Here is a 22,257-nt window from a genome sequence, read left to right on the forward strand (position 1 = left end):
TACCCATTTCCCTGCAGCTTAGCCCAGGCTGAGGGAGACACCATCTCTGGACTTTGAGTATAGGCCTCGCCTTCCCTTGGCAGCTTTGGAAGGTAGCGGAAGTGTGCTGAACCAGGCAATTTCCTTCCCAAGGAACTTCATGTGTATACACAATAGGAGCTCATTTCCTCCTCTTGGCTTTTGTTCGAGCAGTTTCCTCTGATATGGGATGAATTCTACTCTCATTCATTGCTGTCTACTCCGGGTATACTACTCAGCTTAAGGCAAGGCCTATGCCAATCACAATCATATCCAACTTGCTTACATCAGATTGGCCTCCCCCTCTTTGCTATATTATGTGAAGCATCATGTGTTCAGGGTCAATACAAACAGAGTTGATGTCAGGTTTCTGCATTGTCTTTGTATACACATGTATGTATGTATAAATGTGTGTATGTGCGTGTGTATACTCACTCATGCCTTTGTAGGGTGGCCCTTATGCATATCTCTGACTTCTTGATTGGCTGCCAATCATTTTGTTTTGCTTCCTTTCCATAGCAACAGGGTACGAAACAAACAGATTTTAATCCATATTCTCTGAATGGAGGGACTGAACTTTTTTGAAGATGATTCGGGATGTATTTGAAGATTTTCAAATTTGAAGATTGGGAAAATTTTGAAAATCTTTCTTGAGTAAAAGCTGAGCCTTACACGTTTAGTTCCCAGGATATTATATGTTTCCATTTTCATTCCCTTCTCTGTTTTTGAATTTCCTTTTCACTATTCTGTTCCAGATGCTCCCTGTGTGCTGATCAAATGGATTCTGTTCCACGCTCCATTCCTTTGTTTGTACATGACCCAAATTGTATGACCCAGAGCTCCAGCAAACACTTTACTTGTGAAAGTTTCTCTACTGTGAAGGGTTCTCAGTGGGGGTTGGGAGGGAGGCTGTGACACAGTCTTCTAACACAAGCAACTGGGTCATCACATCCAGGAAGGAAGTGGGGTCTGCTTCAAGGAAGCACCTGGAAGCATCCTTAATTATTCTTTCTCTAGGCAACAAAGCCATTGACCTTCCTGGGGGACCAGAGGGCCGGAATGGACTGACAGATGTCACAGGAGTATTTCTTAGCTCCAGAGAGGAAAATCACTCTTTCACTCACTCACTCATTCATTTCCAAAGTTTAAATTCAGGAGTTGGGTCCTAACATAGTCCAGTTACCATCTGTTTGAACAATCTAAAAACAGGCGGAGTAGAGACAATTAATTTTATCTATGTCAAAACAGCTCAAGGCATGGCCTACTATGGAGCTTGTTCAAGTGCTCTATTTTCACACATGCAGTATGAGAAGTTTTCCAAATGTAGGCCCTTCCATTTTCATAAACAACCATGTTTCCACTATGCTGGAAATAGGATGGTCCCTTTAGTGTGAGATAATATGTTCCAGGGGCTCACCATTTCTACCAAATGTAAACATTCCCCAAAGCCTGGCATAAAATTCCTTTGCAGCGATAAGGCCTTCTGCATTTTGCTGAAAGAACAATGCGGTCTTTGTGAGGGATAACAAGAGTTGATGAATTTGCAGAAATCCTATGTTGAAGTTGCTGATCTTTCTAGAACTGCTTAGAAGGCTGTAGTTGTATACTCACCCCAGAAAACATCTTAACTATTACACACTTAATTGATTGTTTAATCTGTGTACCCCCTTTATGTAGGTGATCCCATTTAATTCTGTTCCTCAGAGAAATAGACAACATACACCATCTGAAAGACGGGAGATCTTAAGTTCAAATAGATTTCCAGTTTCCTGAAGCTGTGCATCTACTCTGCAACAAGGCCAAGATTTGAATGCAGAGTTTGAATGGCCCCTAAGACTGTGTGCCAGGAAGTCTGTGAATAATTTGTGTTTAAATCACTGGATTCTTCCAATAAATGTAGATTCCTGTGCCCCACCCCAGACATCCCAAGTCAGAATCTTGGGGAACAGGCCAAGAAATCTGCTCCTTTTTAAACCAAGCTTCCAAAGAGTTTGGGCAGCAAACAAAACCAATTTTTGGAGCAGTGTGATGAGTTTATGAAATGAAGATGGCAAGAAAACATGTTTTTCTTCTAGAATCACACTTGGGTGAAGTTGGTGGAGCAGACCCATGGCCTTGTCACACTGCTTCAGATCTCATTCTGGCTTTGACCATGAGTGCCTGTCTTTTATTTGGTTTTCAAGTGGCCAGGCTCTCAAGGGTGAAGAAACAGGCCAATCCATTTTGTGAGATGTGTTGTCCATCTTCTTCAATGAACATAACCAGAAGTATTATAACCAGATGTGTTATAACCAGAATTCTATGGCAACTGAGCAACTAGAACTTGCTGTTTAAAAACTTAGGACACTCTAGACAACTCCCAGTTCAACATTGTAGCCCTAGTCCCTCTCTGCCCATTTCCTTCATCTGTCAACATTCTTCTCTGAAGTTTAAATAAATAAAGAAAATAATAAAGATCCTTGGTTGAAGATACAGGGGTTCAGCTGGCCTGTCTTCAGTCCTACAAAGCACTGCTTCCTAGAAATGTGTACACTCCCAGGGTGAAATGTATTTGGTTTACATTGCAATGGAAAATTCTGCCTCTGTTTGGGTGAATGATGAGGCATGATCTGTGTGAGTCTGACTCACAGCTAATCCTCATCTAAAGATAATAAAACACCTCATTCATTCCTTCTCATTCTGAGAACATTGATTGAGTATGCACTAAATACCAGACACTGGCTTATGCATACCATACTTGAGGATTACTAAAGTAGACAGCACAGTCCACAAGCATATCTACCACTGTAGACCATGTTAAGTAAGGGAACAGAGCTCGGCTCCACATGCAGATCTACCACTGTAGACCATGTTAAGTAAGGGAACAGAGCTGGCTCCACAAGCATATCTACCACTGTAGACCATGTTAAGTAAGGGAACAGAGCTCGGCTCCGGAATCATCCTTTGCTGAAGCTCAGGGGATGAACAAAAGTCCAGGAGACACAGCAGAAGAAAGACAACTGTCAAGTTCATCGAGCCTTTGACAGCAACAGTGTTGCATCCCAGCTAAGCCTGTAAGCGATACAAAGCTCCTCTGTGATTAGCAATGGGGACCAGTGCAGTCTTCTGGCCTCTCCCCAATATATTCTGATGGGCACGATTCATTTCTGACAAAGCCCTGGAAGCTTCCTGGAGAAGCATTTAGACCTCAATTTACCACCTGCCATCGGATACATCTGATTCTTTTCACCTGTCTCATCAAGGAAGAATCAAACCCACTCATACAACTGTTCTCAAACCTTTTCTTCCCTGTGGCTTCAGGCAATTCATTCCCAGAAGCTTCCTCTGGCTCAGAGGTGTACCCTTGTCAGCCAACCACACCTTCCCCACCAAACTATCTTAACTCTTGTTTCCTCTTGCCTGTTGTGGTGGTTTGAAAGAAAATGGCCCCCAAAGGGAGTGGCCTTGTTGGAGGAAGTATGTCACTGTGAGGACGGGCTTTGATGTTTCTTTTGCTCAAGATTCCCTCAGTGTGCCTGTAAGTTGACCTCTTGATCCCTGCAAGCTAAGATATAGCCAGCACCAAGTCTGCCTGCATGCTGCCATGCTCCTCATCATGATGATAACAGACTGAACCTCTGAAACTGTAAGTGAGCCACCCCAACTAAAGATTTCTTTATAAGAGTTGCCGTGGTCATGGTGTCTCTTCACAGCAACAGAAGCCCTAACTACGACACTGCCCATTGCATCTCTTTGGATATCCACAACATCATACACTTGGCAACATTTTCACATTGCACACTTGCTGTACCTTGTAGTTCAGGCTCCCATTCACTATTCTCCCTAGAGCGCTCCCAATGGCCAGGCATGTCTTCTTAACCCCCACATGCCAGGGTTCCACGCCCAGCTCCTGTCTTTCTTAAATGTCAGGATCTGGCATTATTTCTCTCTACCACTTGGTTATGTAAAACCTTAACATAGGACAAAGTGGATAACATAATCTGTTATACAGATCCAAAGGCACTTAGATAGGTCATAAGGCCCACACACCTGTGCCGAAGCACACTCTTTGAAATGTCGCCCACCTTGGGTGTTTATGTCTATAAAGTGCCTAGGACACCCCTTAAACGTATTCTCCAAGGCTGTGCCATCAACTCTTTTCTAGATCACTTGTGTCCTTAGTAAACTCCTGTTTTGATCTCAAATATCAGCCTTCTGTGGATAAATACCAAACTCACACCATGCTCTGCACCCCACAATTCTCAGAACATCTAGGACCCCAGTCTCCCACATGCTCCAGACATCCACATCACTCGGTATTTTTGGTGTTTTGGTTTATGTCTCCAGGTCCTCTCTGACCTCCATAAATCCAAGCTCTTACTACTTTGCTCTGTATCACTCCATCACTTCCTGCTTTCCAGCTCTTAGAGCCTTTAGGACTCACCCAAGTACCTGTCATGTGGGTCTAAATTCAGCCTTAAGCCATGACTGATCCTATCTCACACCTGTTCACAAACACGTGGTGGCTGCCGTACTCTGAATAAAGTCTGAAACCCAGGTTATGACGTCCAGAGACACCTATAACCTAGTCGGTGCCAAGTGTCCCCTGGCGGGCAGCCTGTGGTCCAGACAGCCACGCCTGGTTGCTCCCGAAGGGCGTGCACTGTCATTGGACTTCTCCGAGGCCGGTGAAGATGCTGTCTCTTCCAGGAAGCTTTTCCGGCCTTATCTGGATGGCCAAACACAACCCATAGGGTGCCTTGTGGCACATGTGACCTTTACCACAGTGACTTACCTACGTATCTTCCATCTCACATAAGAGTGTAAATACCATGAGGGAAAGAAGAGGGAAGAAATCTTTTCTTACAGTATATTGTTTCTGTAAAGTTTTTTAATAGTTCACAGGAACTTCAGGAAGTAGAATGCAATGGTATTGCAGGTCAAGGTTAAACTGACAATGTCCTCAGCCCCAGCCACAAATCAAGAGGCCCTCACTGTGGGCAAGGTACTTCCAGTACTGTCGTCTCAATTCTAGAGAGCTAAGCATGATCAGTTTGACTTTAAAAGAAATCTTCTCTGCGCGCGTAGAGACTGGGGGCGAACCCCAGGCACTGCCCACTCTTTTATTGAGGCAGGGGCTCTCGTTGACCTGGAACTCGCCAAGCAGGCTAGGGTGGCTAGAGGCCAGGGGTGTCTCTGCTTCCCCAGAGCTGGGGTCACAAACGCACCATAGTGCCCAGCTGTGTCTTATGTGGATTCTGAGACTCAAATGATCGGAACTCTGACTGACTGACTGAGCCATCTTGCCAGTCCTATCTTTTTTTTTTTTTAATTTTTTTTATTTTTAGATATGCATTCCCTCTACCTGAATGAAGTGACAGGAACTGAGGGCCACACTGTGAAGGATAAAAGGCAATGATCTGAGGTACCCAGCTCTTTCTTCTTTCTACTAATCTTAAATTCCAGGTAGAAAAAAAAAATCCTAGAAACTAAACTTTCATGTATTTGAATAAAACAAAAATGGAGAAACGGGAGTTATTTTCATAGAAAATGAAAGGTGGCAATAATAATAATAATTATTATTGCTGTCCTTATCATTACTGAAGATTTATTTCCCTTTCACGTTTGAAATATTAATGTCCTCAGGGCCTGGGGTCACATGTCTAGCTGAGTGACATGACCTTTTGCAGTTTTGGTTTCTTGTGAGAACACTGATATTTTGAGAACCCGAAAGACCCACTTGCAGAAGAGACATAGACATAGTTAAGAAGAGACATAGATGGGCAGCAGAGGAGACCAGGGGGGAGCAGAAGCCGTCGTGAGCCTTCTGTGTGAGCCTTCTCAGGGTTTTATACTAGCCACAGCCCACTACGACTGATAATATTTTTATTACAGACAGAAGTGGCCACACTCAGTTTTCACAAAGCAAACATTATCTGTGTAACACGCACTCAGATGAAGAATTCAGGCAGGGGAAGCAGGGTCCCAGCGAGCACCCTGGTCCTCTTGGTCCCACTGGCTGGCTACATTTTCAGGAAAGCTCCAGTCATCACACAGGAGACCGTGTGCTTCCAGAAGCCTGTTCTGGCAGCAATCGTCATTTCAAAGCAGGAGGGGGAAAATGTGTGTGAGGGAGTAATTTTGTGTGTAGGAGAGAAGCGTTTCTAATTTTCAGTCCCGCGAGTGTGAGGGGAAGAAGGGAAACGTGACAGAGGGGAAGGACTCAGGCAAAGCCTTCCTGGCTCCTCTTCCCTGGCAGGGGCTGGAAGGAGTCCAGAGACAGGCCATTCTGAGGACTGATGCTGTGGCCTGTCTCTGCCTTCCCCAGCGCAGGCCAGCGCAGGTTACACCCCATGACTATGGAGAGTGAATAGGGGGTGTAATCGTGAGTAGGAATTAGCCAACAGCAGCATGTTTCTCGAGAACCTGCTATTGTATTGAACATACTGTTTTATCTCCTTGCACTTTTAACCAGTGAGGAAGGTGGAATGTCACAGACTGAAGTAAGCGCACTGGTGGTCCTCACCTCCACAGCTCTGGCAGCCAGGGAGGAAGGGACCAGGGAAGGAACAGCTCCCCTCCATTGCCCTGACAAAGTGCACAGGCCTGTTGCTACTTTTTCTTGCCTTCTAATTCATCAAAATAGGCAGTGCAGACGAGAATGGCCAACAGTTAGTTCTACAGCCACAGAGCCGTTAGCCCAAGAGTCTGCCCACCCCTGGAGAGGGAAGTCAGTCAGGCATCTACAGGGTACTGAATGGTGACATTTCCCAACTCTGCACATTGAGTTCTCCCAGGCCAGGATTTCTACAGCCATCGGCCCCTCAATTACTTTTCCTCTTCAATTATTTAATCTGGTCTGGGTTATGTAACATACATTTCAGCCTGAGGTGGGGGATTTGTGCTATTTAGTGGTCAGTGAGAAAATTAGCAGTTTTCATTGAAAAGGTAAAATTTCAGTGTGGCAGGGTGTGGGTAGGGTTTCTTTGACACTGATAAAAGCAGCAGTTGGGTGGGGTAGAGGGGGGGAAGGAGACAGAGGCAGAGAGGAAGAGGGAGGGAGAGGGAGGAGAGGAAAAAGAGGTCCCAGTGTGTGACAGAACAGAGGCCTAGTGATCTTCAGGTTAAACATCAACCTAAGGGGTTTCCTAGCAGAAGTCTACCTCAGAGCAGGTCTGGAAGGCTTGCAGCATGCCCTGGTTTTCTCCACATTAACACCTGGTTGGAGCAGGGAGCCAGCTAGGTGGTCTCCTCCCTCCTTTACCCTGGGTTCTCTGAGTAGGCCAGGCATAGCTGAGGGAGAGAACCAGAAAACCCTTCCTTGTTCCTCCTTCTTCAGGAAGGGAGGGGAGGTAGGCACAGCCTGCTGCTGACTGGAGCTGAGATTAATTAGTTCCTTCGGTGACCTTGGCACCTACTGATGGTACAGTGGGTCTCTGAGTGTCTGAGAAAGAGGGCCATAGCTCAGGACTGGGCAGTACTGCAGAAATGATGGCCACGTGGGTGGAACTGAGGAAGAAATGCAAACTGAAAAGTGAAAGGCAACCCAAACCCTGCGCGTCATCTTTGAAAAGCAACTCAGTGTGTTCTACCCACTGTGTGACACGGTATTCCTCTCTGCGTGCATACCATCTACATCTTTGCTGGCTGATCCAGCTATCATTTTCAGACCAATGTCCTGATCTATCCATCATTTTTAGACCAATGTCCAGCATGCTAGCAGATGTTTTCCAGAGGCAACAGCAGCATATTATTGGGGTAGAAGATGATAATTTTAAAGTATTGTGGAACATGCATCTGCTTTTCCGATTGTTTTTGGACCTGAGCAGATCTGAGGAGAAATGGTGCTCAACCCTTCCTCTGTCTTTGCGGGCTCAGTATTCCACAGGGATCCACCATGGGCTAAAAATGCCTGAATAATGTGGTGTGTGTCCCGGGTTGCCTAAATGAAAGTATTATATCCTGAATAAGGGAGGTGCCATAATGACCCGCCTAGAAGCTTACAGACTCTCATATGCAAAGGACTGGCCTTCTGTGGAGACATGTGGCCAGCTTAGGAAGCGCATCAGGAGCTGGAACAGGGTGAGCATTGAAGGTGACCGGAGCCACGCTCCCATTTCAGCACAGGGAAGAATTTTCTAAGCAAACATTGTGGTTTATGTGCATCTGGGGTTGTGATGGTCTACACTCCGTGCAGTTGTTAGAAGCTGCTTGTTAGGGTTCTGGGAGAGGCTGGGTAGGACCTGCATCACTCAGGAACTTTTCCACTGGAGGCTTCCTTCTGATTTTTCATCTGGGTGTCAGGGAAAGTGCCGTCCCATTCTAATATGTCTCCCAACGCCTCCCCCATTCTAGTTCCTGAGTGCCAAGAGCAGGCTAGCGGCTGGAGTACAAGCCATGGGAAGTAAAGAGTTAAAAAAGACCAAAGCTGTCCAATGGCCCCAGCAGCCCCAGAGGCAGCGGGTCCCTTTGATCCTGTTTCTTAATTGCAGCTTAGTTGCACCAGGGAACTTTAAAGAAGAGAAACAGGGAGACTTGAGAGATAGGGCTTGTTTTGTTTCCTGAGGGGATGGTCTTTGTGGCGGCTGCCAGGAAGCTGGTACCCCAGGGCTCAAGTGATGGGTTTCCTAAACAAAAATGCATCCTGTCTCCCATCCAAGCAGCGGATCTGAAGGGATACCCAGGAATACTAAATCTCTGGAGGCCACTTGGTAAGGATGCTAGGAACAGGGTTGGGCAGGAGAATCAGCAGGAGAAAGAAGTCCATAGCTAAGCACAGCACTAGGCAGAGGAGACCACGGATATCCCAGAGCAGCTACACTGGAGCAGTGAACCCTTGGAGGAGGACGGAACTTCCGGCAGGAAACACACTGCCCTGGCTGGGGTGGGGGGGTGGGACGGAAGACGGAAAGTGTTCCTAGCCAGGTGGCAAAGGCCAATCAATGATCCTAACCGATAGGAAGGCTGGGGCAGAAAGACTGCAAACTCGTGACCAGACTGAATATTTTAGCAAGACCTTGCCTCAAAACTAAAAGTAGAGAAAGACCAGCATGTAGCTCAATGGATTTGCCTAGTGTGAGAGAGGCCTTGGGCCTATCCCCAATACCCCACCATCCCACCATGCACACAAACATGTTTCTAGGAATTCTCTCAGATAGCAATGTCAAAACGGCACAAAACTCCTCAGACTTGAATAAAGTTCTCTCTCTCTCTCTCTCTCTCTCTCCTCTCTCTCTCTCTCTCTCTTTTTCTCTCTCTCTCTCTCTCTCTCTCTCTCTCTCTCTCTCTCTCTCTCTCTCTCTCTCTCTCACACACACACACACACACACACACACACACACACAGCTGAAAAGTAACAAAAGGCCAGCTAATTCTCAACAAATAATGGAGATAATTCCCTGGCCATGACCTGGTACTACACCGAGTTCCTTTGTGAAAAATGTCCCTGGCTAAGAAATGACTTCCTGTCTGCAGAGTATGCCGGCACTTCCTGTCTGCAGAGCACACCGCACTGGCTTTGTCTGTCTAACTCCACAGGGAGTAGGTGTGCCGTGGACATTTTCTGAAGCAAGCCCCCTTTGCAGTCCCCAAGGAGGCATTCTTGCCTGAGGTGTCAAATCCTGTCAAGGTGCGTCTCACCTTTGTTCTGCCCCTGATTAGCTTGTGACTTTGGCAGGTAACTCTCTCCCTGTGCTTCGCTTTCTTCATAAAACGTTTTAATGGAATTAACGGACACAGCTCTCAACAGAGGCTGGCTATATAGCAGGCACTCAGTATGCTCGATGAACCTTTGCTCTGTTTCATTCTTAAAAGGTTATTGGTCAATTAAAAAGCATGCCCCACCCCCACCATCTGTACGTGGACTAAACAGGCAATCAGGCAGGAAAGACTTCCCCTAAATCAGTTTAGCTCCATTCCTGGCTCCAGGAAAGGGAGAGCCTTGCTGGAGATAGAGAAAGAGGAAGCGCCCAAGAGGAGAGAGGACTGATGGGCACAAGCTACGAGACATAACAAGATGTAAGATCTCTACGGAGGCCTGGACTTCCCCTGTGCGCTCTACCGGTGTCTTCGTTTGTAGGCTGTAACATGAATGCAGTGGGGTTGAACACGCCATGCCGAAAGCACATGGCCCATCCTATTTACTCTTCACACCCTTTGGAGAGGACAAGGCGAGGAAGATGTTCTCTACATCTCAAGGTAGAGCGAGACTGACAGAGTCCTTCAAACTCATTCACTGAGTGTTTAAGGTATGGGGTAGATACATTTTTGGTCTTTAAATCCACCCACTGCCTAGAAAAAAAAGTGGGGGGTTATTCTTGGCTGATTTGTAAAACATGTGTTTCTTCGGGAAGAAAAAATGGGGAATCTCTTAAAGCAGATACCTAAGACTCAGAGGCCGTGCCTGGGGGTGGCGATCAAACTTCTTATACAGGTTGTGATCACAGACACAATGATCACAGACATCTTCGGCATAGGAGATGTCCACAGACGACTCTATGTAGTCACTTGTCGTCACCACTGCCTTCACCTTTCCCGTCCTAGCTAGAGTAGCTTAAGACTAGGAAGTGACATCGGTATGATCTGACCTCTAAGGGAGACTCAGCACCCTGCAGAAGCTACCCAGACTAGTGGCTGCTGGCCTCTACCCTACATGGGCTCTTCAGGTGAGCTATCCCAGACTCATCAGCTACTGGCAGGCATTTTTCTGCAAGCTGCCCCAGTGTTCCAGAGGCTCCGGGTGAGTAGGATGAGTGGTATCATCATCTCCATCCTCTGGGAGCTTGTTAGAAAAGCAGAGTGTTAACCATCCTGCCCCCCCCCCCCCACCTACTGAATCGGAATCTGTGTTCTTAATAAGATCCCCAGGTGACCTGCAGGTACATGGATGCTGGAGAAGTACTGTTCTGGTTTAGTCCTGGGAGGCATCTGGCAAGCGGGTCCCAACCACACCAAACACTTTTTCAACCTGAGAATTTGTTTCCAGGCAGTCCTTATGCTGAGTTCAAGAGAGACCTCCAGACCCAGGAAAAACAAGACACCCAGTGTCTGGTGACACGTCACTTTGGAATTACCATCCTAACTAGCGACATCCCGAAAATACGTATTTTAAAAGGCAGATGCAAAAGTCTCAATAATTTTGCTTTTAAATGCTCTCCCTCTGAAAATCTATTTCTTAAGTCACCTATACATATGGAAGATGCAGCTAGGAATGTTCTCTTATACACCCACTGTTCTGTAACTTTAAACATGACTATAAACAAATGCTTGCCTCCAACAGGACCATTGCCAGAGACTCCTGCTTAAGAGGGTGAAATACATGTAGGAGGCTGTGATCATTAATTTTGATTGTCAACTGGATGGGATTTAGAATTACCATGGCAACAAACCTCTGGGCATGTCTGTGGAGGAGTTTTGAGATTGAGTGAATTGAGATGAGAAGACCCACCCTAAACGTGGAGGGCACCATTCCAAGGACTGGGGGGTGGGGTGGGGTGTCCTCAGCTTTCTTTTCCAGTCCTGATTGTGGATGTGATGCAGCCAAATCTGTCAGGTCCTGTTATCCTAGCTTCCTGCACTGATGGCCCATACCCTCAAACCGTGAGCCACAATGAACCTGCCTTTCATCAGGTGCTTTCATTGGGTGTTTTGACCAGCAACAAGAAAAGTAAACAAATGATTCTTGTGGATTCATGGAGATTAGGATATGGTCCTCAAGAGTTTTGCTTACTTGTTTTTTTAAACTATCTTGTTCTTTTATGTCTACCTAGTTTCCTGATTCTTTGCTCCTAGCTTCTTCTGGGCCACCAACTACTTTTTTCAAGGCTCACCATTGGTCAATTGTTTCTCCTTAATGTTCCCTCTTTCCATGTGGTAGTGAGTATCCATGACATCAACTCTAGCTTCAAAACAGCTGTCTCAGGCTTTGAAACCGGCAGCCTGGGGCCTGGGTTGCTCTCCACCCCCTCTCCACCCGCTTCCCTCCTTGTCAAGTGTCTACAACTCCACAGACTACCCCATTATTGGCTAAAAGTGCTGTGTTGAAAGCTCACAGCTCATCATCTCTCCTCCTCCAACCCTGTTCCCACTGGCTAGTCTCTTGCTCTCACTATCTGCTTTTCAGTCACGGCACCATCAGTATCTCTTATGATAGAGCTATAATGTGTTTCGAGTTTTCCTGAGCTCTGGCTAGCTTCTCTTGTTTTCTCTGTTCTGATGTCTTTTGGATCTCCTCCTCCACTTTCATCTACCTCTTCCCTACGTTGTGCCTGGAATATTGTAAAATTTTTGTCCAGTGGCATCACTCATGACAAATGGTCTAACCTCAAACCCTATCTTAAAAATCCCAATAAAATCTTTAGGAAGTGTTATATTGTAGGATAAAAACACTAAACTCTGCTGCATGGCTCTTCGGCTCCACCCTGTTGATTCCAACTGTCCCATGCAGCCTGATTGCTCACTATCCCCTAACCCTGACTCCCTAGTCGGCAAAGTCAATCTCCGTGGTCCCTTACCCCCGCCAGTATTCCCCCTCCCTGAGCTGTTGATCCCTGGGCTCCCCATGCCTCTTGATCATTCAGTTCCTATTATAAAACATGATCTTAAATCAGAAACCATCCGAACAGTAGTTCCTTAATAACAATGCCAATATGATCTATACATTATCAAATACATATGAAAATTGACAGTTTAGAACACTAAGTAATATATAAGTTGCACTCTCCCCTTACTATTAAATAATCTTATCCTTGGCCTGGGGTATTGACTTTCCAAATTAGAAAGGCTGATGTGGACAAAATGCTTGCATTTACAGCCAATCAAGGTATCCCTTCTCCATGAAGTCCTGTCTACTTTCTGACCCAAACACAGCTCTTCTTTCCCAAATTCTCAGAACGTTAAAACTGTAAGCACTAAATCATCTATACCATATGCACTTCCCTAATACTTTTAGTTTGATTAATTGAAGCTTGCATTTAGGATGCCAGAAATTTATAGATTTTTTTAAAGGATAATTCAATCTCTTAATTAAAAACATTACTATCTTCTCCAGATTGCTAGGGTCGGGCTCTGCTCAACTGTGTAATATGCATTGTATGAAAGCTTCAAGTCAGACCACAGTGTGATTCATTTGGCTCATTAAATGTCCTGTGTGTAAATTTCCATTGGTTTAAGGACTACCTTTTCCACTTCGGGGCTACTAAAACTTGTAGTATATTATTTAACCTCACTCAAATCCTGTTTTCATTTAATTTGTTAAACAGGAAGTGGGGGTTCTGATCACTAGAGGAGATAATAAACATCAAATCTGAAATACCATATATCTGTAAGATGTCACCATAACTATTACACTTAGAATTTACTAGAGACTAAGTGAGTCTGAAATTTCTAAAACAATTTATCTTTCTACCTTGAGACTTCAGTTCTTTCTATAAGTTATTTAATTTCATCTCTCTTTTATTTATTCAGCTGAAAAATCTACAATTACGTTACCTATAGGACTTGGGACTCTCAGAGGCCTTAGTTTAAGTCCTAGCCATGCTGGACTTTTGCCATGATGTGGCTGTTACCAAATCTTCAGAGTTCTTTTCTTCTATCAGCAAACTGGGAGCACTATTGATCTGGTGGGGCTCTGACAATCTTCTAAACTCCAGTTGCATAAGATATATGTAAAGCATCTCGCTTGTAAAGAATGCCCCTAAAATAGCCACACACACCCCATCTTTCTAGCAGTTTAAGAGACTCGGTGAGATGTTCTCTGAGGAACAGAAGGCTGTGAAGTTGCTGTCATTGTTGACTTTGGTTATTCTCTGGCCTTCAGGGCATTCACAACCATTCACGAATTGTGCATTCTAGAAACACCTCACAGCTGTGTGACTGGGTTGGGGTATGGGGTCAGCATTGGCTTTATGCCGAAGCTTACTCAAGTAATCCGAGCTGAGAAATCTACCTCTCTGAGGGCTTTACCTTTATGCTGTCTAGGTTTAATGTTGTCTACGAAAGTACTTAGGTGGCGACATGACTCTGTATCCGCACATCTGGTACCTGGGACATTCAAGAGTTTTTCTTGTGCTTTCAAAATCCAAGTCAATCAACCACAGAGGATGGGGGAAGTATAAAAGCACACACACACACACACACACACACACACACACACACACACACACACACTAGCCCAGGCTGGCCTAGAACTCACTATGTAACAAAGCATGACTCTGAACTTCTGGTCCTTCTGCCTACAGCTCTTGAGTGCTCGGATTACAGATCTACTCCACCATGCCTGGTTGTCTGTGGTACTGGGTAAGGACTGACCCAAGGCTTCAAGTATGCCCGAGATGCCCTCTACCAGCTGGGGTATATCCCCGGTTCTCTAACAAATAAAAGTTTTAAAACCTAATAATAACTCAGCTCCTGGAGTTTTACCCAGAGAGCCTTAATCTAGGTCCCCACTTTTAACTCCTCACTGGGGCTGTTAATGGAGACAATGCCAGCAAAAGCCCTGGTCAAGGGCAAGGAGCCCCACATCTGTTGATTATTCTTCTGAGGACAAGCTGTGCTTTGCTCTTATCTTGTTTGTAAGGATCTGTTTTCCTACCCTTTGTGTGCTGCAGACAGCTCAAGGAAGAGACTCGCCATGTCACACAGTCTCTCCCGTTCCCACTAAGGTGACTCTCAGGGAAGAGACTCGCCATGTCACTCAGTTTCTCCTGTCCTACTAAGGTGACTCTCAGGGAAGAAACTGGCCATGTCACACAGCCTCTCCTGTCCTACTAAGGTGACTCTCAGGGAAGAGACTGGCCATGTCACACAGCCTCTCCTGTCCCACTAAGGTGACTCTCAGGGAAGAGACTGGCCATGTCACACAGCCTCTCCTGTCCCCACTAAGGTGACCTACACCCCCCAGCTCTTCATCAGCCAGTTTCCATGGATGCTCCTAACCTGGGCCCAGCTCCTTCAGCAACGGATACCCAGGGCTGATTTAGAAAAAAAAAAAAAAAAAAAAAAAAAAGCTTTAAAGAGAGAGGCTGCGTTCTGAGCCTTCTCCCTCAGCTCTGCACTAACTGTGTCCTTCAGCCTCACATAATTTGTCTTCGTCCAAAGAAAATATGTCCAGGGGCAAAATCCCCCAAACGACCACCATCAAAAACAACTTAAAGAGGAGGAAATCAACTAAAACAAAACAACAACAACAACAAAAACCCTGCATTTAAGAAAGAATGCGGGGAAGTATAATCCTCCAGAGGCAGCATCGGGTTTCCTCATAATTGCATCATGGGCTGTTGGGGGCAGGCAGCAGCTCAGAAGTGGGAGAGGGTCTAAGATTTCCTTTTGTTCTGGCTGGCATTTAAGGCTTTATAAATGATTTGCCCAGGGTCCCTTGCCACTGCAGGCTGAAGCTCTGGTTGCTGAGACTCTGAAAGCTCCCACAAGCTCTCTGTGCTGGATGTTTCAAGCACCCTGACACCATGGCTCATCTCCCTCTATGTTAATCATACATCACTGATGGTTAAGAAATCCAGCAGAGCTGAAGAAAGTGCAGATAGCTAAGTAGAGATGTCTGTAATCTAAAAACCTCTTTAAAATCTGTTTTGTTCTGGCCCTAATTACCAGAATTATGTCTAGATTAAAATCAATATCTGATGATTAAAAATGCTAACTTAATAATAGCTAATAACGATGTTTTAAAGCCTTTGAAATTTGGGGTTTATGGCAGGTGTATTTGTGCTTATACACAAAGGCAGGTACTAGGTAACTGTGTTCTAACAAATGCAAGAGCCTGCCCAAAGGATGTTTAACAAACACTTGTTGATTGATTGATGGAATAGCTGACCCAAGAGACCTTAGACAATGCGTTCTTTCTCGAAACACTAACGCACACTGTTGAGTCCAAGATGTTTTGTCATATTGAGGGGGAGTAAGAGAAGGCCAGCTGAAAACTGTCCACCAGCCTGGGGCTCAGGCCCCGCAAAGACAGCTGAGGCCTTATCAAACATACCTGTTTTTACTCAGTGCCTCAGTGGAGGCGGGGCCTAGCGATGACGAAGCCCAGCCCTCGGAGGCCCAGGCCTGGAGCAAGCACTGCTGGGAATCACCTTTGACTCCCCACTGAGATGATTACTCTTGCTGCAAGGGACATTTTGCACACATTTTCAAGAAGGAAAACAAAAACTGGTCTGACTGAAATGCTGGAAGCGACAATAGTACTGTAACCGATTGCCCCCAAGCCCAGCTAGGACTCCATCCTTCCAAAGCGGGGAAATCCAAGTTCCCTGCTCCACACAGCAGTGGGAACGCGTGTATCTGCCTGTCTGAGTGGCTCTTTCCAGAAAGGAAGCTCTCGGGTTCCTGACCCTTTATTTGTTTTCTGAGGTCTCCTCCCTGCTCTCCTCAGAGCTTCAGACTGGGCCTCTGCAGCTTCTGTGGGAAGGGAAAACTGTCCTGTTCTCTGTGCAGTGGTGACCTTGGGGTTCTTCTGGGCTCCCGGGGTTGACTTTTGACCTGCAGATCTGTCGTGATGGAGGCTCCTGTCTGCTGTCCTCACCCCCACTGCCCACCTGCTTCCTCTTGGCCAGCTCTCTGTCTGACGGACCAGACCAGGAGTAGCTGTTAAGGACCCAAGGGCCTCTCAGGAATAGCTCTCTGTGGAGGTGCTGAAGGCACCCAAACTATGTTCTCCACAACTACTGCCTCTCATCCCCGTACCATCTCTTCATTAACAAGAACCCAACGCCCACTGCAAAGTCCTCTTCCTGCTTCTGCACCGCTACTCTTTTGTTATTTTGGAAAACATAAACATGTCAGCCTGTCTTTCTTCCCATATTTTTTTTCTTGCTGGTAAGAGAAGGGAAGAAGGAAGGCAGAGAACACGTGGGTCGGGTTGACCTACTCCTTCTACAGGAGGAATTCGCTTAAGCTCAGTATCTAAATCCTCTTCTCCCGATTCCTGCTTGAAATCCTGAGTACCTGCTCTTGGATTTCTATGGCGCTCCCCGAGCGCGGGACTGGCTGGGAGCCATGTGATATTGATTTGTTTTCACCATGGCAACAGCAAATTAAAACAACGAGCAAAGAGAAGGCAGGCTGTGAGGCAGGAGCGCGACGTGGCCAGTGTATTTCACAAGCGTCCTTTTCTCCCTTCCACCCAGTTTTCTCTTGTATTCACTCCACTTTCACAAATTTCAGACAAGAGTCAAAGTAAAAATAGCACTGAACACTTGGGTCACTACAGCATGGTGATGCCTCCTGTTTGTGGGAAGAGGCCGGCTCGCTCAGCCTCTAGAGCGTTAGACCAGATCACTTTCGGCTCTAAGGCACGATGATGCCTACTGTTGGAAAGAGGCCGGCTCACCTAGCTTCTAGAGCATTAGATCAGATCGATGGAGGAAATTCAAACAACCACGCTTGGAAATTTCATTTGTTGGTTTAGGCATACACATCCTTAGAAAACGTATATGGAATTGACAGAGACTAGAGGGTTTTGTATTTGTGGTCTTATATCCAGACACCCTAAGACATTGCCGACAACGTCTCCACACAGAGGTCTCTTCCCTTTGTACTTTACACAGCTCATAATGCCAGGAGACAAACAACTTTTGTTATTGTTGTCTGTACAAGATCCTTTCCCTGGAATTCTAGAATGAGGGAAAGTGTAATAAGTACTACATGTTCTTTGACAAGAGAGAAACTGAGGTAGGCGCTTGCTCAAGGCCACATTGAGTGAGTGGTGGGAAGGAGGAGGCCGGCTGGGAGCAGGGACTCCTGGGAACTGCAGTGTCCTCTAACCCAAATTCTTTCTTTGAAAGGCAGCTCAGTGCGCACCACCCTTTCCCCTGATCTGTACAATCAGAGTCTCTCCGGACTGCCACCTGTGACGCGGGGTTAACAGCAGGCCGTATTGTGTTTCATTCCCTTTGAACCCTCTGCCCTAGGACATGGGGCTTTACCCGTGGAAGCGGCTGCCAACCGCCAGCCAGGCAACCTTGAACTTGGTGGCATAACCTGGGCCTTGATAATGGTTCCAGGGGAGCTAGGAATGCCCCCCACCCCCCACCCCACCCCAACCCCGGCCCGGGGATGGTCCACATAGATAGCCTTACAGAGCTGCACCCCCACGGGAGAGTTAGGCCAGAAAGAAAGTGAAATTCAGCTCCCCAAGGCTCCCCATGGCTTTTCACTAGCCAAGCCAGAAGCCTGCAGAAACCTGCGCAGACAGGCAGGTAGGAGAAGCCACCCCATTTGGCCTGTGAAGGGGGATGGATGGGCTGTGGGTTTAAATGGGAAGACATAACTCAGGTCCTGCCAACTGGGAGTGCGAATGTTCCTGGCCTGGACAGAGAGAAATATTCCTCTCCACAAGCTGAATAAAAGAACACACAGCAGAAATAGTTGGGGGATGACGTCAGAAGTTCTGGGCTAGTGTCCTGCACTTCTCCTTGAAAGTAAAAACAGTGGGTCTAGAAGAATCTACGTGGCATCGCCCTTCTGTAAATGAACGCGGCTGCCCCTCAGAATGGAGAGGAAGAAACTTCCCCTTATGTAGACTGTAAAAATGTCTCCTGCTTCACTTTTGTTCCACATTGTCGCCTAAATATACATATTTTCCTACTTAATCTTTGTCTTTTAAAGGGACAGTAAGACTTTTAGAGGAACGTTGGAACATTCCCGGGGGTGGCGGTTAGGCAAGTTGTTTTTTTTTTTTTTCTCCTCCGCTTCAGCGCTTGCTAACTATTCTAAAAATGTTACACATTTATTGTAAACACATGCTTCCAAGGCCTAACAAAAAAGCATGGTTTCCTCATGCCTGGCAGAAATTTAAAACGGAAAAGGGCAGAAAGAATTCTTTAACACAGAGAGATCTTTTCCTTCTCCTGGGCCAAGTGTGTTAAAAATAAATCTGCTTCAACCTTTCTAGCCGCTGCTTCTCGGCAAGAAAGTTGATCTGGCTGGGCATAGTGAGAACCCAGCTTTAAAAGCTAGCCTGCTCTCATTAAATTATTCTGCTGGCTGTGTGTTCTCATTAAAAATGCATACAGATCAGATAATTGCAGTAAGCAGTATTAACCCAGCTTTACTTTTGAATATAATGGTCCCACTTTTAAGCTGGAAACAAAGACGGAGGCTGCCAGGAAAAGCAATGTAAACATTGAACTACAGTGTCTAAGACTAGCCAGGAAGCTACCTCTGGCTTGGTGGTTAAAATGTGCTTTTGAAACTCAATTAAAGCCGTTGCCCTGGAGCACCAGGGTGGCCCCCAATTTCTAAGAAACAGAAATATTTCGGTTCCAAACGTTCAACCGATGATTATTTACCATGATTATGTTTTTAATTCTTAATTTCAAGTATGTTTTCAAAGAATAGGATCCATGTAAACTTTATCCTGTATCTCACTATAGCAGTAAAAACATTCTCTAAGAAAATAATGGCCAGAATCTCTCAAGTAATTAAAAAATAATGATAAATGGGTCTGTTCTTTAAATAAATAAATAAAACCCTCGGTTTTATGCCTCACCCCCAACCGGGCGGCGTAGATTCCGGCTCTGCCACATCTTGTTCTCAAATCCAAATGTTACGTAAAACTCCAGGGTTTCCTGCGAGTATTCCGTTCGAATTAGTGGAATCCGGTCTCCCTGGCTTCCCTAAGCACACACATGGAATGCAGCATACTGCAGCAAACTCTAAACATTTAAAAAAAAAAAAAAAAAAAAAAAAGGTGGGGGGGTCCTCCTACCTTGTTTAGCTCTGCTTGTCCTCCTCATGTACAGTAACCCCAAGAACATCTGGCAGGACCGAGTGGCCGCGGCTTCTCCACCGCATCATGAGGAAGAGAGGTCCATGCAAGGAGTTCTCCGTCCGTCCCTGTTTATTGTACTCTGCGAGCCGCCGGCTGTGGCTGGAAAATTTTACCTTCAGATGATGAAGCAAAGACAGTCTAAACTCTGTTGCTGTGAGCTGCAGCCCTTCCTTCCCACAGGCCCCGCCCAGGCGCGGCCAGCCAATCCCTGGCCAGCTCGTCAGTCCTCCTCGTCTGAAACTGGTCCTCATAGGATGACTGACACAGCAACCCAGCGCTGGCAGGGTCTGAAAACAGTGCGTCCATACTGATGGAAGAGGGATCTCCCTCTCCGAAGAAAGCAGTCATAGCACCGAGACAAAGTGGTACATAATTGGCAGAGCACAGAGACGGGTAGCTCAGACAAACACGCTTCGAGACAGCCAGCCCAGAACTGGGAGATGCATCGTAAATACTCCGGGAGACACGAAACTCCTAAGATGGCCAGGAAATACAGTAGTTGTTCCCCAAACTGAAGTCCTTACTGCCGGTTGACAAAAAGCATAAGGATAGAGACGTATGTATAAAGAAAATAATTCAATGTTTGTCACGGAAAGTAATACCTTACGAAATACATGCATGCATTTTCCATGACTGAGGAAGATTATCACCAAGTCCCAGTACCCATTCAAGACCAGAACATGCTTGCAGCCCCAGCACACAGCTTTGCTAGAGATCTGCTGTCGCTGCAGTGGTTACTTCCTGGAACCCATCTGTCTTCCATCTAAGTTTCCAGAGCGATAGGGACTTCAGTTAGGGAATGCCGAATGACAAAATGGATATCTATACATTAAGCTTTGAGGCTGCTAGCTGGCACCCACTAGAGGATTAGGTGTGCTGTAACCGTCTTAGATGCCATCTGATAAATACTCCTGCCTTGGCCCACAGTGTCCCTAATGCAGCGATAACTGCGGGAAGGTGTTGACTGCTGAGCACACAGGAAGCTTGTCTAAGGGGCATCCTCTGTCTCAGTCCGCAGAAGATGACCCAGAAGATGCTGGGATTTCCCCCAAGACAAAGCAAGAAAAAAGAACAGAAAGGGTTATTTTCCCCCCAGTCAACAGCATTTCTGCACGCTTTGAAAACAAAAACAAAAACATATGGCATTTAGAAAACACAATAAGCACACATTTTCCTTCCACAAAACACAACGTTTTGAATCTTAAAAATTAAGTATGATGGTCCTGTGACTAACTCCAACAAGAACAAAGACCTTATTCATCAGAAAGACTGAGCCTAGCTCTATATTTTTATAAGCAACGTTCAATGCATCTGCAATAGAGCAACAGGATAGAATGTAATGGTTTCTACTTTTTTTTTAATTTTGCAGTTGCATCCTTAAAACACAGCATTTGTTGTGATTTGTAGACTAATTTTCTTCAATAGACTATCATATTTTATTCCTCTTTATTTTAATACTTAATACTTATTCTAATTTCCCCTCGATATCATTAGTTCTAAGCTTTGAGTCTGTTTTTCTTTCTGAAAATTTAAATTAGCTCTATTCAAATGGGTGGACATCCTTTTTCAGTATTCACACACTGATACACACACACACACACACACACACACACACACACACACACACACACACACACCCCTGCGTGATCTCAAACTTACAATTAACTTCCCATCTCTTGCTCCTGACATGAACTCTCCATTCTCCTCATCTTATCCCTTAAATGTTAGCCCCAGTCAACCCCCATTCTCACCCAAAGAAATTAAGTCTGGTAGAACTTTCCTCCAAGCTAGGCCAGAGTTCTGACCTATTGCCTGTATGATACAAAAGCTAATTGGTGGCCTCTGGGATACAGGGCTCTTCAGCTCTGGTCTTCTCTGTTGCCAGACAGGTTTTTCCAAAGTCATGTAAAGTCATGTTCCCTTCACACTCAAACCTGTCCCTCCATAAAATCCAAGCTATAGAGTTCCAAGGGCCTGCTGTGGCCCCTGCCTTCATAGTCAGCTCTACCGCTCCTGACTTCCTAAAGGAACTTCCCTTCTCTCTGCCTCGTGTTTCTTTCTTTCTTACCAAGAGTGTAGACCTCGGGTCACTTGTCATACTCTTCTGTTGTGCCGTCCTCGTCCACCCTAGCTTCCCTGATACTCAAAAGGCCTTCTGTACTGTTCATGGTACCAGGCTATTTTAAGGCCCCAACAATGCAGCCTTGTACAGCTAGCTCGCCTGAGTTGGTCTTGCCATTTTACAAGGCAAGGTTCGTGTGCTACATGAATTAAGAGAATGTGCATAAAACATCCGCATGAAGACTGGTGCGGTAGAGGGTCACTAAATGATGGATATCCTTACAGAAATTTCTATGTTGGACAAGAGGCCACACACACGTGCTGATTATCTGTATCACAAGAAATGACATCATACTTACTCATTTGTACAAGCCCCAAACCTGGCGCTTTTTCTTGGCTTTCCTCCCCAACCA

At 45.7% G+C, this 22,257-nt stretch overlaps 1 protein-coding gene across 8 annotated transcripts in view; it reads right to left on the reverse strand.

Annotated features, from left to right (window-relative positions):
* Mbnl2 (muscleblind like splicing regulator 2) overlaps window positions 1-19,969 on the reverse strand; it is a 159,166-nt gene extending 139,197 nt beyond the window's left edge. For 3 of the 8 annotated variants that reach the window (XM_028868221.2, XM_028868222.2, XM_028868219.2), the window contains exon 1: window positions 19,721-19,968. The gene's annotated coding sequence lies outside the window, so the exon portion shown is untranslated. Of the gene's footprint in view, window positions 1-19,720 lie in introns of all 8 variants that reach the window. The other 5 variants (XM_028868226.2, XM_028868224.2, XM_028868225.2 and 2 more) reach the window with 3 other exon arrangements.
* Window positions 19,970-22,257: the final 2,288 nt, after the last annotated feature.

Source organism: Peromyscus leucopus, chromosome 9, assembly GCF_004664715.2.
Source record: "Peromyscus leucopus breed LL Stock chromosome 9, UCI_PerLeu_2.1, whole genome shotgun sequence".
Lineage (NCBI taxonomy): Eukaryota > Metazoa > Chordata > Mammalia > Rodentia > Cricetidae > Peromyscus > Peromyscus leucopus.